The sequence below is a fragment of the Macrobrachium rosenbergii genome, chromosome 7 (genome assembly GCF_040412425.1).
Source record: "Macrobrachium rosenbergii isolate ZJJX-2024 chromosome 7, ASM4041242v1, whole genome shotgun sequence".
NCBI lineage: Eukaryota > Metazoa > Arthropoda > Malacostraca > Decapoda > Palaemonidae > Macrobrachium > Macrobrachium rosenbergii.
Genome location: NC_089747.1, coordinates 13,709,514 through 13,725,000, shown reverse-complemented (window position 1 = coordinate 13,725,000; position 15,487 = coordinate 13,709,514). Strand labels below are relative to the sequence as shown.

Below are 15,487 nucleotides of genomic sequence, written 5' to 3'. Positions count from 1 at the left end.
TATATATATATATATATATATATATATATATATATATATATATATATATATATATATATATATATATATATATATACATATACATATACATATATATATAAATATAAAATATGTGTATGAATGTATGTACACACACACGCTTACATATACCCTCATTTCTTTTATAGTTTTATTTCCATCTTTCCATAATCTTTGGCAACGAAGCATAGAGTTGAAAGTCGACTGCCTGATCAATATACCCACCTTCCTCATAGTCGTATCGCTTTCCTCAGCTATACCTTTCTGGGTTAGTATGTCAATACTGACATGCCAAATATTGTTCGTATGACTGTCTTTTCGCAAAATACAAAACAAATACACGATCGCGTGAAGAATTTACATCAAAATAAGGAATGCAATAAAACGTAAATCAAAGTATCAGATTTATTTCTAAATACTTTCCTGAGCAAGACCACACCACGTAGCATATACATCATGCTAAAACGTTCTGCTCCCGCTAGCCCGATTAATGTAGAAAAAAAAATTGTAGTCTTTTGACATCAACCTCCATTTAAAATCTGAACATATTTCCGCAAATACAAAAAAAAAGGGCGATTTATAAATGGCCTTGGCTACACTTTTGATGTCATGAAAATTCCAAATTCCAGTGTAAGTTGTATTTTTTTCCGTTTCATTCTTCCTTCCTTTCGCAAATTCCCGGAGGGCCAGTTCAAAGCCCAACTTAATGTGCCGCTGAAATTAGAGGTCACTCCTGGCCATCTCGCTTTTTCCCCTCTGGGCTGAGGGACCCTAAGGTCCAAAGTCCGACGCACTTCGAGGAAACATCGACCATATCAACAATCGCCAAGAAAACCCCCATCGCACTCATAAATCATTCCCGATTTCTGCCGCCGAGCCACAAGTCGGGGCCGATTTAATGCTACGCGGAAAAAGTCCGTTAGAGCCACAGTCCCTTTCAGGATCAAGACGAATTGGACCGTGTTGCTCACTGCGTCTTCCTGCAGCATTAAACGGCGAAATTTTGTCCTAAGACGTTTGAACCGCAGTGCAACATGGAGATTAGCGCTCCGGTACGTACACTGTATATATATATATATATATAAAAAAACTGTAAGAATTGTATACACCGAAATATTCTGCTAAAATCGTCTAGGCACAGACAATAGCTGCAGCTTAACATGATATACAGAACGGGATTTTTCTTTTGTACTCATAAAAAGGAATATGTAATGAAATGTCCATTTCTCTAACATATTCCAACTGCAAACAAAAGCTTCGGCTTGACTGCAGACGTGCTGCACGGAATTCTTTTCATACACATACAAGGAAAATAACATAAAATATGTAAGACAGGGTTCATCCCTAAATAACAAAGACTGCTAATTCCATTGTCATATATTCCAAGATTAAAAACGGGCATAATATGGTTAACAGCCATTTAAAGATTTAAAAACAGCGGTTTAAATTTCTCAATTTTTGTTTTTCTTCAATTAAACAGCTGCCAAAAAAAAACTGTTCTCTAAATTTACCAAATTTTGAAAGTTCAAAAGACAATAATTAAAGGTTCACTGTTTTGCTAAGTAAAATAAAGGCGCAGCTGGAAATATGCTATTTCAAATTTCTGTAATTTTTCTTTTTACAGATTACAGCCAGCTATTTCAATATCCTTATCATTTTAGGAGAATAAATGCGCAGAGCTTTTAAAAACGACTCACTTAGACCTAAACATTTTCCAAAATCATTAAAGGCAGAGAAGCAACTATTTAATTATGCCAAAGTTTTATCAGATTGCAAGAGCGCACAAAGGAAATACGGATGCTTAAACCTCTGTAATTTTAATTTTTACGAAGATTAGCAATATGAGCAGCAACGAATTAAACATCCTTAACTGACGTCAAATTAAAAAATTAACGCTTAACAGAAATAAACCGGTTAAACATCCTTATTATTTTCTCAATATCAAAAAAGGCGTCCAATTGCGAATTTTTTTAAGTGAGTTTTTTCTTTACTCATAAAAATACCCGGAAAGGACCCAAGTGCGAAAAGGAAAAAACCACGAACTAATTTCATTTCTTTAAAGTCATTTCTAAAGGACCCTCGACAAAGGCCAAGCCAGTTCGTGTCACACTTTCTTTTCCCTTCTTCCATACTTTCCTACCACGAGCCTCCCTATCCAACCCCTCCCTCCCCCACCCACATCCCTCTCCAATCCTTCCTCCCACCCCCCACCTTCCCCCCATCTCTCCCCCTCTCGTTCTCGCCATCTTTTTCCTTTTTTTCCTCTTCCCACAAACCAGACGTTTATAGTTAGTGATGAGTGTCAAACTTTGGAGCTGGTCCTTTCTGCTGTCACTACAATCTTCCCATTCAGTGAAATTAAGGAAGGAAAAATGGGTTCCCTGGCGGAGACTGATAGGGATTAAGAGGGGGGCTTCGGTCTATTGAATTTGGAGTTTTTGGGCGGTTTAGGCCTCGGGAACGATAGGGATATGTCAGGTGCTAGAATCGTCGGCGTTGTTTTCCCAGCTGGTCTTCCAAAGGCTTCCTTTTAAATATTTATTCTGGTTTTGCCGTTGTTGTAAGCGTTAGTGCTGTTTTATTCACTGTCGTTATAATCACTACAACTGGTACAATACTTTTATGTGACAGTTCTCATGGTCACTATAATCGCTACAATATTTATATGATTATTCTCGTTTTAACTAAACTTGGGGTCACAACCAAAACAATTACGACTCCTCGTATTAAACCAATACTCTCGACACTACCATAACGATAACCGTTATGATCATACAGCCTCTGTAATCACTGAAGTAGAAACCGTTATACTGCCAAAGTTACAGACACACCGTAGTCCGACGTCTTCTAAAATTCTTTTACAAAGGAATGTCAGCGAAAGGGAAACTTGATAACTCAATCTAGACGCGACCCAGGGAGAGAGTAAAAATGCAAAATGAAAGTGGATAAAAGAAACCCTGTGTGACCTGGCCCATTATGTCCCTACAGGCCCGCCTCTTGAAATAATGGAGGTTATAGAATTCCCTCCCCCAAAGAAAAAAAATACAGAGAATGCGAAAGCATTCCCCAAGAGCAAACTGGTGAAATAAATAAATAAACAGTCGTGGTAAATGTTACTTTCGTTGTCCTTGGTTGATCAGTAAGCGTAATTAAAATCTAATAATCACGTGAAACCGTATATTAATTACATTACATTAAACAAGGCATGAAGAAAATCAAACAAAGCAAACTAATATTAAGGAGACAAAAACAAATGATTCAGAAAACTGGCCAAATCAAACGAAAAAAACAAACCTGTAGCCAGTTTGAAACAACAACCCCTAAACCAAATGAACAACCAATAGCAGGCAATCAACAATAACATCTGCCTAAACAAAATCAACAACCAATAGCAGACAAACAACAACAACACAACTAAACAAAAATGAACAACCAATAGCAGGCAATAAACAATAACATCCACCTAAACACAATCAACAACCAACAACACCCACCTAAACAAAATCAACAACCAATAGGATACCAACAGCAACAACAACATCCAGCTAAACAAAATCAACAACCAACAGCATATAAACAACAACGACAACAACATCCACCTAAACAAAATCAACAATCAATAGCGGGCAAACAACAACATCCACCTAAAAAAATCAACAACCAATAGCGGACAAACAACAAGATCCACCTAAAAAATCAACAACCAATATCAGACAAACAACACCATCCACCCCAACAAAATCAACAACCAATTGCGGACAAACAACAACAAGACCAACAACATCCACCTACAAAAAATCAACAACCAATAGCAGACAAACAACACCATCCACCTCAACAAAGTCAACAACCAATAGCGGACAAACAACTACAACAAGAACAACAACATCCACCTAAACAAATCAACAACCAACAGCAGACCAGGGCACTCCAGCCCCTGTTCAAAACTCTCGCGGATCATTTTGCAATATTAATGGTACGGAAAAATAGCTCCGGTTTTCCCTCAAAAATAATTAACGAAAATGAAGCAGCTGGTGATTTCATTATTCAGCCCACATTCATTTGCCATGAATAATAATAATAATAATAATAATAATAATAATAATAATAATAATAATAATAATAATAATAATAATAATAATAATAATACACAATTAATTGCAGAAACGATACATTTTTACTAATTGGGTAATAAGGAATTCTAGTTTTTCAACACTGTTCAGAAAAGAATACTACAACTGTTGTTTCTACCAAAACAACAACAACAACAACTAATAATAATAATAATAATAATAATAATAATAATAATAATAATAATAATAATAATTACTCAGTTAATTCACTGATGGCGTCTTCCTTTCAATGGTAATTTGTTCCGACTTTGAAAAATGATTTGTCACGATGATGAAGAGTCGGGAATTTTACATATGGCCATTAAGCAATATCATTATTTCAATTATAATTTCTAATATAACGCAACTCCAGATGTCATCAAAATAATTACCAATGCATATGAACGCTATTATTATAATTACCACAACAATAATTCAGTTCAAAATACTTTCCAAATAGGAAATACAATTTGTAATACACGGCAATCCAAACCGTTCACATTACCATTACAATTATTACTTTCATTATCATTAATATCGGCGACCTACTTCCGGGGGAACTTTCACAATTTTTAACAAAATTGCAAGTAAACTTAAACAATTCTAAATCGGGATTCCACAATCATCTGTGTAAAGCTGACGATACACTGGTGAAAACAATCCTTTTGTAAAACCATCCATGTGGTTTGGATTTTGCTGAATTAGTATAACTGAAAATGAAATGTTTAAATTCTGAGTTACTTCTCCATGTAAAGATTCGTTGAAAAGTATTTCAAATTTAAGGAGAGCGAGACAGAGAGAGAGTTACTTCTCCATATGAAATTTTGTTGGAGGGCATTTCAATTGAGAGAGAGAGAGAGAGAGAGAGAGAGAGAGAGAGAGAGAGTTACGTGTAAAATTTTGTTGAAGGGCATTCCAGCTTGAGAGAGAGAGAGAGAGAGAGAGAGAGAGAGAGAGAGACTCTCCTGTGTCAATAACGTCCCCGAGGAATATCAATTCTACAGTGAGAGAAAGGGAGAGAATATAAAACCAATGTTCTCAAATGCGACAGAGCAGAACCAGTCTCCCAGCCAAGAGACAGATTGGTGCATTAGTGATAACGCCAGGAAGGAGGGGAAGATATTGAAAAAAAAGTGGAATGGGCAAAGATCGATCATACCCACTGGTTCTTTATAATTCCATTGAAGAACGTACTAAACTTTTTTTTTTATCTCAGTGTTGTGCTAGTGACAATTATATACGAATTAATAATGCTGTTAGGGATTTCAATAGTCCTAGAATTGTGCATATAGGAGACCATTTCGTTCACTAAACTGGGTTTCGGATTTTTCTTCCAGCTTTTGTTTTCCCTGATTCTTTCAGCATTCCACCCTTTAAAGGTAGGTCTACCCGTTCCCTCCAGAGATAAAACCCACTCGTTTAGCACTGCTTCGATCCTGGGCTAGGTAAAGACGCGGGGTTGTTGGTCCAATTGGTTTTCATATAAAAATACATAATAATCACTACTGAATCGCCTGCCCCTTTTATATCGGTCTAATTATTATCCAACGTACTGCAGTTACGGGTAAAACTAACGTTCACGCGAAAAAAAAAAAAAAATTTCCTGTTTTATTAAATGACATAAAATGACGCTTAATATGGATATAAATCAAATTTTCTTAACAACACAAACAAAAGCACAAATACAATATTTCTGTGTGCCATTTAATGCAATGTTTTCGAAGATATGACCAACAGCTCGGAAGGGTTAATCCTTCATTCTATCATTATCTAGATATCACTACGACAGCTTTGGGAAGCCACAGACTTATCATAAAGTAATACAAAAATTATAGTAAAAAATTATATAAGTCAACTGAAGTATAAAGTACTTACAACAGTAAAGCCTCCTTTACAAAGTAAGCTGACCGTACCTGTGAGAAAAAAAATGAAAAGATTACTAGGTAAAACCAACATACGAAAACTTTTTTAAGGAATGAGCCAATAAATAAGAAAAATTAAATTTAGAAATTAGCAGAAACTGTGACCACCTCTTAACTTTACCGGTGTCGTCTAATTTTACTCCCAAAATAAATAAGAAAGGAAAGTAATGAAAGAACAAGAAAAAAGTATACTCACAAAAAACCCCCCATACACAAATAAGAATATATAAACACAAGCGAGGACATATCGCCTACACAAACACTGCACAAACACACACACAAACACAATAATATACCTCGTTCTAAATCAGCAACTCGTGGCCTCGAGATCATGAAGCCTTCATAATTTCCGATCAGCAACCATAACCTCGAGAACATTCATTTCTCTTCGAGACTGACGAATGTATTTGTTAACATAAATCAGCAAGCGTGTAAAATTTTGTTGAAGGCATTCAAAGAGAGAGAGAGAGTTAGTTACGTGTAAAATTTTTGTTGAAGGGCATTCCAGCTGAGAGAGAGAGAGAGAGAGAGAGAGAGAAGACCTTCTGTGTCAATAACAATCAATTCTACAGTGAGAGAAAGGAGAATATAAAACCAATGTTCTCAAATGCGACAGAGCAGAACCAGTCTCCCAGCCAAGAGACAGATTGGTGCATTTGATAACGCCAGGAAGGAAGGGAAGATATTGAAAAAGTGGAATGGGCAAAAGATCGATCATACCCACTGGTTTCTTTATAATTCCATTGAAGAACGTACTAAGCTTTTTTATCTCAGTGTTGTGCTGTGAGCAATTTAACGAATTAATAATGCTGTTAGGGATTTCAATAGTCCTAGAGTGCATATAGGGAGACCATTTCGTTCACTAAACTGGGTTTTCGGAATTTTCTTCCAGCTTTTGTTTCCCTGATTCTTTCAGCATTCCACCCTTTAAAGGGAGGTCTGCCGTTCCCTCCAGAGATAAAACCCACTCGTTTGCACTGCTTCGATCCTGGGCTAGGTAAAGACGCAGGGTTGTTGGTCCAATTGGTTTTCATATAAAAATATATAATAATCACTACTAACATCGCCTGCCCCTTTTATATCGGTCTAATTATTATCCAACGGACTGCAGTTACGTGTATAACTAAAATTCACGAGAAAAAAAAAATTTTCTACTTCATTAAATGAAATAAAATGACGCTTAATATGGATATAAATCAAATTTTCTTAACAACACAAACGCACAAATACAATATTTCTGTGTGCCATTTAATGCAATGTTTTTTCGAAGATGTGACCAACAGCTCGGAAGGGTTAATCTCTCATTCTATCATTATCTAGATATCACTACGGCAGCTTTGGGAAGCCAAGACTTATCATAAAGTAATACAAAATTATAGTAAAAATTATATAAGTCAACTGAAGTATAAAGTACTTACAACAGTAAAGCCTCCTTTACAAAGTAAGCTGACTGCCTGTGAGAAAAAAATGAAAAGATTACTAAATTAAAACCAACATACGAAAACTTTTTTAAGGAATGAGCCAATAAATAAGAAAAATTAAATTTAGAAATTGAGCGAAACTGTGACCACCTCTTAACTTTACCGATGTCGTCCTAATTTTACTCCCCCAAAATAAATAAGAAAGGAAAGTAATGAAAGAACAAGAAAAAAGTATACTCACAAAAAACCCCCCATACACAAATAAGAATATATAAACACAAGCGAGGACATATCGCCTACACAAACACTGCACAAACACACACACAAACACAATAATATACCTCGTTCTAAATCAGCAACTCGTGGCCTCGAGATCATGAACTTCGAGAACATTCATTTCTCTTCGAGTTCCATCGAGAGAGGGAGAGAGAAATGCGATTCTGAAACATTTCGCTCGAAAGATCTCTCTCTCTCTCTCTCTCTCTCTCTCTCTCTCTCTCTCTCTCTCTCTCAGAGAGAGAGAGAGAGAGAGAGAGAGAGAGAGAGAGAATGTGATTCTATAGTTAAAACAGAAACTTTTCGTTAAAACAAAAGAAGAGAGAAACTTTCGTGAAACTTTCGTTCCCCAAAAGATTTCTTCTCTCTCTCTCTCTCTCTCTCTCTCTCTCTCTCTCTCTCTCTCTCTCTCTCTCTCTCGCTGCTTTCATCCTTGAAGCACCAAAGTGGAAGTCGCATCTGAATGTCTAAACAAAAGGAGCGATGCTCTGAATTCATGCTAGCATGAACACGGCGCCGTTACAGAAAAGAGAGTGAATTAACGATGGCCAAAAATGACACGGCGAGGCAGCCTTCTCCTCTCGGCGGAAACTCGAATGCCTCTGGGTTTTTCTCCTGAGATATATTGTTATTTAAATTGATACGTACATTTTACAATTCCACTTTCTGCTTCAATTATCGATGGTAAAAATCACGGCAAAGCCAGATTTTGTTTTATCCTAAAAGTGAAAAATATTCGGTTTCCTCTTGTCAAATACAGTAATTTATTCATGTACTTCTATCTTTCAGTTTCGTCTGTTTGAATTCATAATTGCTAAAAATGAAACTACAACGCTACGTTCTAAATAACGAAATCGATTGTTTTAGTTTCCCATTAAATTTCTGATTTTTCATTTATACTTGCTTGAATTAACGACAGCAAGAAAAATATTTTGACGAAACCTTCTCCACTGATATACTGAATATATATCCAACCCGGCACGGATTAACTTCAAGAATAAACTTCAGTTTTCCATCTGACTCAGTTTCAAAGTCTGCGTCTAATCTATAATTTAAACACTTAATTATGAAGTATTTTTACATATGTAAATAAAATGTTTTAGATGTCTGCTTAGAATTTCAAGTTTTTCCGACTTTGCTTGTTTAAGATCATGAGTGTACAGTATATGAACTATGACATTTACGCGCAACAGGACAAAATAAATGGGACAGACCCGGTCGCTGTTTATCATTTCACAGAAGTGATTTTTAACAGTTTGTGAACAACTGCTTAATACCATGAAAAAGAAAGCTGAATAAACGAAAAATTGATATTAACGACACAGAATCGGCCAAAATTGCGCCCAATAATTAATTCAACTCGAAAAAATACTATTCCACTAACTACAAAACGCAACAGAAAAGACTGAAAAATTAGTAATCTCAAAATCCCAGTAAATAATCGAAGCTACCGAAAAATAGGAATTCATTTAATGCCACAAAAACCTTGAAGAAAATAAAGCTAAACATGTAAGGGCAGAATAAAATCACCTGCAATGCAAACGCGGTAAACAAACACTGAATACCAATGCAGCCGTAAACCAGCCTCCTATAAAGCCAACCGCCCTCCCCACCCCCAACCCCCATATCCCCTTGAAACAAACTCATAAACACACACAACTCTCCTTCTTTCATAAAGACCTCAAAACTCGAGCTACCCAATCTTCATTCCCAAGCCCAACAATTTCCCCTCTCTCTCTCTCTCTCTCTCTCTCTCTCTCTCTCTCTCTCTCTCTCTCTCTATCTGGTTATCCGGCGTCGATGCGCAGCAAAGGTAAGAACAGAATGAAGAACAGCGACGTTCGTGAATTGTATTAAAAGCGTGAGGAGATTTGGCAAGCGGGTTTTATCCTTCTCTCAGCTCTTTCCCAAGAAGGGGATGGGCCTCCTTCCCACATATTGTAGGTGCCTGTTCGCCATCTGTCCAGTCACACAGAGAGAGAGAGAGAGAGAGAGAGAGAGAGAGAGAGAGAGAGAGAGAGAGAGAGAGAGAGAGAGAGAGAGCGCTAAAAAAATGTTATATCAAAAGCGATGGTAGTTCATGTACTGAACTGAATTGAACTGAATTGAATATAGAATTTAGGCCAAAGGCCAAGCACTGGGACCTAAGATGTCATGCAGCGCAGAAACGGAAATTAACAGTAAAAGGTTTGAAAGGTGTAACAGGAGGAAAACCTCGCAGGTGCACTATGAATCAATTGTTAGGGGAGGGTGGAAAGTAGGATGGAAGAAAGAGAATATGAAAGGGAGTACAGTAAAAGAAACGAAAGGGCGTAGTTCATGTGAGACTTTTCACTTACAATTAATAATATTTTATGACATTTCATGTGATTTGCAGTCATAATAGGACTTGAAGATATGTTATCAAACACTGATTGTTGTTAAGTATTTTTACAAAATAACACAAACTTTATAATATATATATATATATATATATATATATATATATATATATATATATATATACATATATATATATATATACTTATATATATACATATATATATACATATATACGGTATATATATGTATATATATATAAAACCTCGCGCTTCTTGTGTATCTAGTCCCTTCCTTTATAATACCTCTTTTCCTCATCCCCCCTCTCTCTATAGGCTACTGGAATATACACTAATCATTGATCTATCTTCCTCCGTTCTCTCCACAAACCATCTCACAACACTCTGGTCCATCCTTTCAACTAAAGTCTAAACTAACCATACTATCATCTAAGCTGACCTCATTATGCTCTTATATATCTTGCACAGGCACACATATCTATCTATCTATCTATCTATCTATATGTATATACATACACACACACACACATATGCACTATACCTACTGAAACACCGTCCTTTCAAATGCTCTCAACATTCAGCGACAAATATTTCTCAGCTCAAAACCTTTCTTCGACTTCAGCATTCACGTCAAGAACTCCCAATTCTTCGCCCTTAGGGAAGCGCATTTCTCTCCCTCTCCCTCTCTCTCTCTCTCTCACTCCCAGCCCCTCTCCCCCTCTCTCAGCATCCCTCATCTCAATGCATCTCACAAAGCAACTCTAAACAATAATGTTAGCTGTCCACCGCCAGCCAAGGCCTTCCTCGGATAGAGCATCTTTGCCAGTTTTTCTTCATTTTTTTTTTTTTTTTGCTACTCCCAATTTAATTTTCTCCCAGCCACTCTGGAAAGGTCTCCTCGTTTATCTATGTTAGTTTTCCTTTTATTTTATTTTATTTTCATTTTACCTTTTCCCTTTGCCACTTCCTTCTCTTATCAGTATCCGAGCTGGTTTTCCTTTCCTATATTTTCAATTTAGTTTTCCCTGCTACTTCCAAAATGTTCCTACTTTCATCAGTATTTTTGCCGGATTTCGTTTTCTTTATATTCAATTTGACTTTACCTTTGCCACTCTGAAAATATCTTTTAGTCTCTCTCCATCTTTCGTAGTTTTCGTCCTCATATTTTATAATTTACTCTTCCTTTTCCACTTTGAAAAAATGTTCCCTCTTTTAACTGTACCTTTGCAGGTTTTCATTTTCTTTATTTTCAGTTTAATTTCTTCTTTGCATATTTACAAACTTCATTTCTTTACCGTTTTCCTTACATCTTACATGGTTTAGTTATCGTTTTTATCACTTTGTAAATATACCTCCTGTTTTTCTTCATCTCCCACGATTTTTTTTTTTATATTTTATACCTACTTTCCATTTCAACTTCGAAAGGTACCATCTTTTATTTGTAAACTGCCTGTTTTCTCTCGTTCTTTCATTCCATCATTTAATTTTTAATGTTATCATTTTTTTTCTTTAATTCGTCCTTTCTCCGCCTTTTATTTGATCCCCTCCATTTATCACCACAGATCTTTTCCCTTTCTTCACCCTTCTCCAACACTAATGCCTCCTGTCTATACCCAATATTTTTTCTTTTGTTCTCTACAAATTTCGGAGTTCCTCTCCTCTCTCTCTCTCTCTCTCTCTCTCTCTCTCTCTCTCTCTCTCTCTCAAACGTCTATTTCAAAAAGCATTTTTCAAAATGACTTTAAACAATTGGTGGCTGGTGAGAAAAAAGCCTTTCTTACTCAGTTTCCTCTTTGTTCCTTGAAAAGTCATTTTCACTTTTTCCTGTTCCCTGTAAAACGGCTGCAGAAAGTTAAGTCATGCACAGCTAAAAGAGATAACCCAATGGTGGACGAGAGAAGAAAGAAAGGAGTACAGAAATATTACTGCCAAGGAGAGAGAGAGAGAGAGAGAGAGAGAGAGAGAGAGAGAGAGAGAGAGAGAGAGAAATACCAAGGCAATCAGAAGAGATAGAGGTTCTCTAATTAAAAGTTCAGCCAAATTAAAACATCAAATTGACTAATACCAACAATAACAGAGGAGAGAGAGAGAGAGAGAGAGAGAGAGAGAGAGAGAGATTCAGAGATCTAATTCGGCCAAAGAGATTACTAACACCAACAATCGAGAGAGAGAGAGAGAGAGAGAGAGAGAGAGATACCAAGGCAATCGTGAGAGATAGAGAGAGATTCTCTAATTAAAAGTTCGGCCAAATTAAAACATCAAATTGACTAACACCAACACTAATATTAGTGAACAGAGAGAGAGAGAGAGAGAGAGAGAGAGAGAGAGAGAGAGAGAGACTCAGACTCCGAAATGTCAAAGTATCCCCAAAATATTTTTCCAAATGAAAACGTACCTCTGACACCTAGACCACCCGTGAAAGCAAAAGAGAAAGCATTGAAAGCAAAAAGAAAAAAAAAACGAAAAAAACCAACGTACGACATTTCCCTGACAACTCGCTTCGTGCCAAAGTCTGCGAAGAATACAAAGCCGCCAGAAGGCCGTTTCTCTTTCTTATCTCGTGCTCACAAAAAAAATTAATATGTGGCGTCCGCAGTAAAACATCCTTATCCTGATAGTAAAGCTAGCTTTATAAATAACTGGCTCAATAAATAATTGGACATATCTCGGAATATCTCATGTAAACAGATTTGGGCTACATGCAAACAAAGGCTGTATAGTACCTCCACCCACAGATTTCTCTCTCTCTCTCTCTCTCTCTCTCACTCACACATACACACATACACACACACACACACACGCACAAACACCCACAAATAGTAAATTAGAATATAATCCTTTGCTTTTGTTAATGGTTCTTTCTTCTTTCCCTGGCAATGATACCGAAGGATTAAATCATTATTTAGTAACCCACCCTCCTCCTCTCTCTCTCTCTCTCACACACACACACACACACACACACATGCACAAACACCACAAAGAGCAAATTAGAATATAATCCTTTGCTTTTATTAATGGTTCTCTCTTCTCTCCCTGGCAATGATACAGGATTAAATCATTATTTAGTAACCTCCCCCCCTCTCTCTCTCTCTCTCTCTCTCTCTCTCTCTCTCTCTCTCTCTCTCTCTCTCTCTCTCTCTCTCAAATCACAGTGAATGAATCATTCAGCGGTCACTGTATTTGATAAACTTTATGAAAAATGAGTCTGAAAAATACAGCTTTTATTTCTTTTCGATAAACATTCTGAGTTATTGAAAAATCCACCGGGAAGCATCGAAAGCATTCTCCAGATGCCATCAATTACAAATGAACAAAAATGGCATAATCCCCCCAAATGTTACAAAATCGTATGTTTTCAATGAATTCTGGTAAAGATGAAACTTGAAAACCAAAGCGAGAGAGAGAGAGAGAGAGAGAGAGAGAGAGAGAGAGAGAGAGAGAGAGAAGAGAGAGAGAGAATATTAGTAAAGAGGCAAATGTACACAACTATACATTCGACCATTACAAATAGTTAGGATGTTCATTTACATGCAAAGGTATTAACATAATCTCTGCCAAATACCTACGTCGTAATCCAAAGAAGAAAATGGAATGACGTTTTGCTCGAGATTCAGTCAAATCCCCCAAACCTCACATTCTCTCTTTTAATATTTATGGAGTTGTATTTCCATATCATTTTAGTAATTTCTTACTTTATCGCTGTCTTTCTCTCTCCCCTAACGTTTAAAACTAAGCTTATAATGGTACCAACAATAAGATTTCTGTCTACATGTCTTTAAAATTTTCTCTCTCCACATATGGGATAAAATTCTCTCTCTCTCTCTCTCTCTCTCTCTCTCTCTCTCTCTCTCTCTCTCTCTCTCTTACATCATCTATCTACAATAAAACCTCTCTCTCTCTCCCTCTCTCTCTGTCATCAACTATCTCTCTCTTTCTCTCTCACTATCATCCATCTACAATAAAATATCTCTGTCATCAACTATCCCTCGAATTCTCTCTCTCTCTCTCTCTCTCTCTCATCATCTACCTACAATAAAATCTCTCTCTCTCTATAATCAACCATCTCTCAACTTCTCTCTCTCATCATCTACCTGCAATAAAACTCCCTGTCTCTCTCTCTCTCTCTCTCTCTCTCTCTCTCTCTCTCTCTCTCTCTCTCTCTCTCTCTCTCATCATCCATCTACAATAAAAACTCTCTCTGTCATCAACTATCTCTCTCTCTCTCTCTCTCTCTCTCTCTCTCTCTCTCTCTCCCGGAAACCTGTCCTCCGTTCTAACTTGGTCATGAAATTAATCCTGCAGAAATGCAGAGCTCCTCATCCACGAGCCCCTTCGTCGATTTTCACGACCGCCAATTTCTTCCTGTCGTTTTTCTTATTCCTCGAGATAAAAAGAAAATTTCATGACCGCAGGCTTTTCTTCGCCCCCAAAACCGATTGTTTTTCGGGCTGGAAATATATCTGAGAGAAAGTACATTCATATTTTAAGGTATTCTATGCAGGTCAAAAGCACGCTTGCAATATATGCTAGAAACATTTACAAATATCCATGAAGTGTGTGTATGAATATATATATATATATATATATATATATATATATATATATATATATATATATATATATATATATATATATATATATATATAAATTCGACTCACACCGGGATCAGAACAGTCTCTCAACTGAAAAGCTAGGGAGCTTCCAGTTGACCATGCATGGGTCAACTGATAGGGTCCTGGCCTTTCACTTAATACTGGGGTTCGATCCCGATGTGAGACAAATTCTTTTCCGCTGTTAACCAGCATAGTGGTCTGGTTAAACTAAGATATACTTAACTTTTTTGTGAAACACGTGCTCATGTGTTCATTAGTTCCATATATAAATGTATATATATATATATATATATATATATATATATATATATATATATATATATATATATATATATATATATATATGAGAGCGTATGAGCGAAATCTATAACGAAATTTTAAATTTTTTATACATCTTTCAACTAACAAGTACGTGTAAATTATTTGAGCGTATGCATAAATATATACTGTGTTTGAGCGTTTGTAAGTCAGTAGAAAACCACACACACACTGTAATTACAAAAACATATAATTTTCCAAAAACATATAATTTTCCAAAGTACTAAAATACTCTTGTTCAAGAGCTTCCACAAATCTAACTAGCTTCAAACTGAAAAAAATAAACGCCAAAATATTTTTCCTACCAAAAAAAATAGAACGCCAAACATTTCCGTCAACATTATTCTGTCCGACGCAACAGAATAATAATAATCCTCTTATTTATTGGATTGAATGCAATATTCACGGAAACTCTCGTTCGGCTGAAGATATATTCTCCAACAAATATCACTAAACATTTGGTGTAGC

At 36.3% G+C, this 15,487-nt stretch overlaps 1 protein-coding gene across 5 annotated transcripts in view; it reads right to left on the bottom strand.

The window, feature by feature from the left end:
* Nucleotides 1–15,487, bottom strand: part of LOC136840144 (pseudouridylate synthase RPUSD2-like) — a 1,228,991-nt gene that overhangs the window by 647,474 nt on the left and 566,030 nt on the right. Inside the window, exon 3 of one of the 5 annotated variants that reach the window (XM_067106574.1) lies at nucleotides 6,006–6,043. The exons of the other annotated variants lie outside the window; for them this stretch is intronic. The gene's annotated coding sequence lies outside the window, so the exon portion shown is untranslated. The remainder of the gene's footprint in view (nucleotides 1–6,005; nucleotides 6,044–15,487) is intronic. 5 annotated transcript variants of the gene reach the window in all.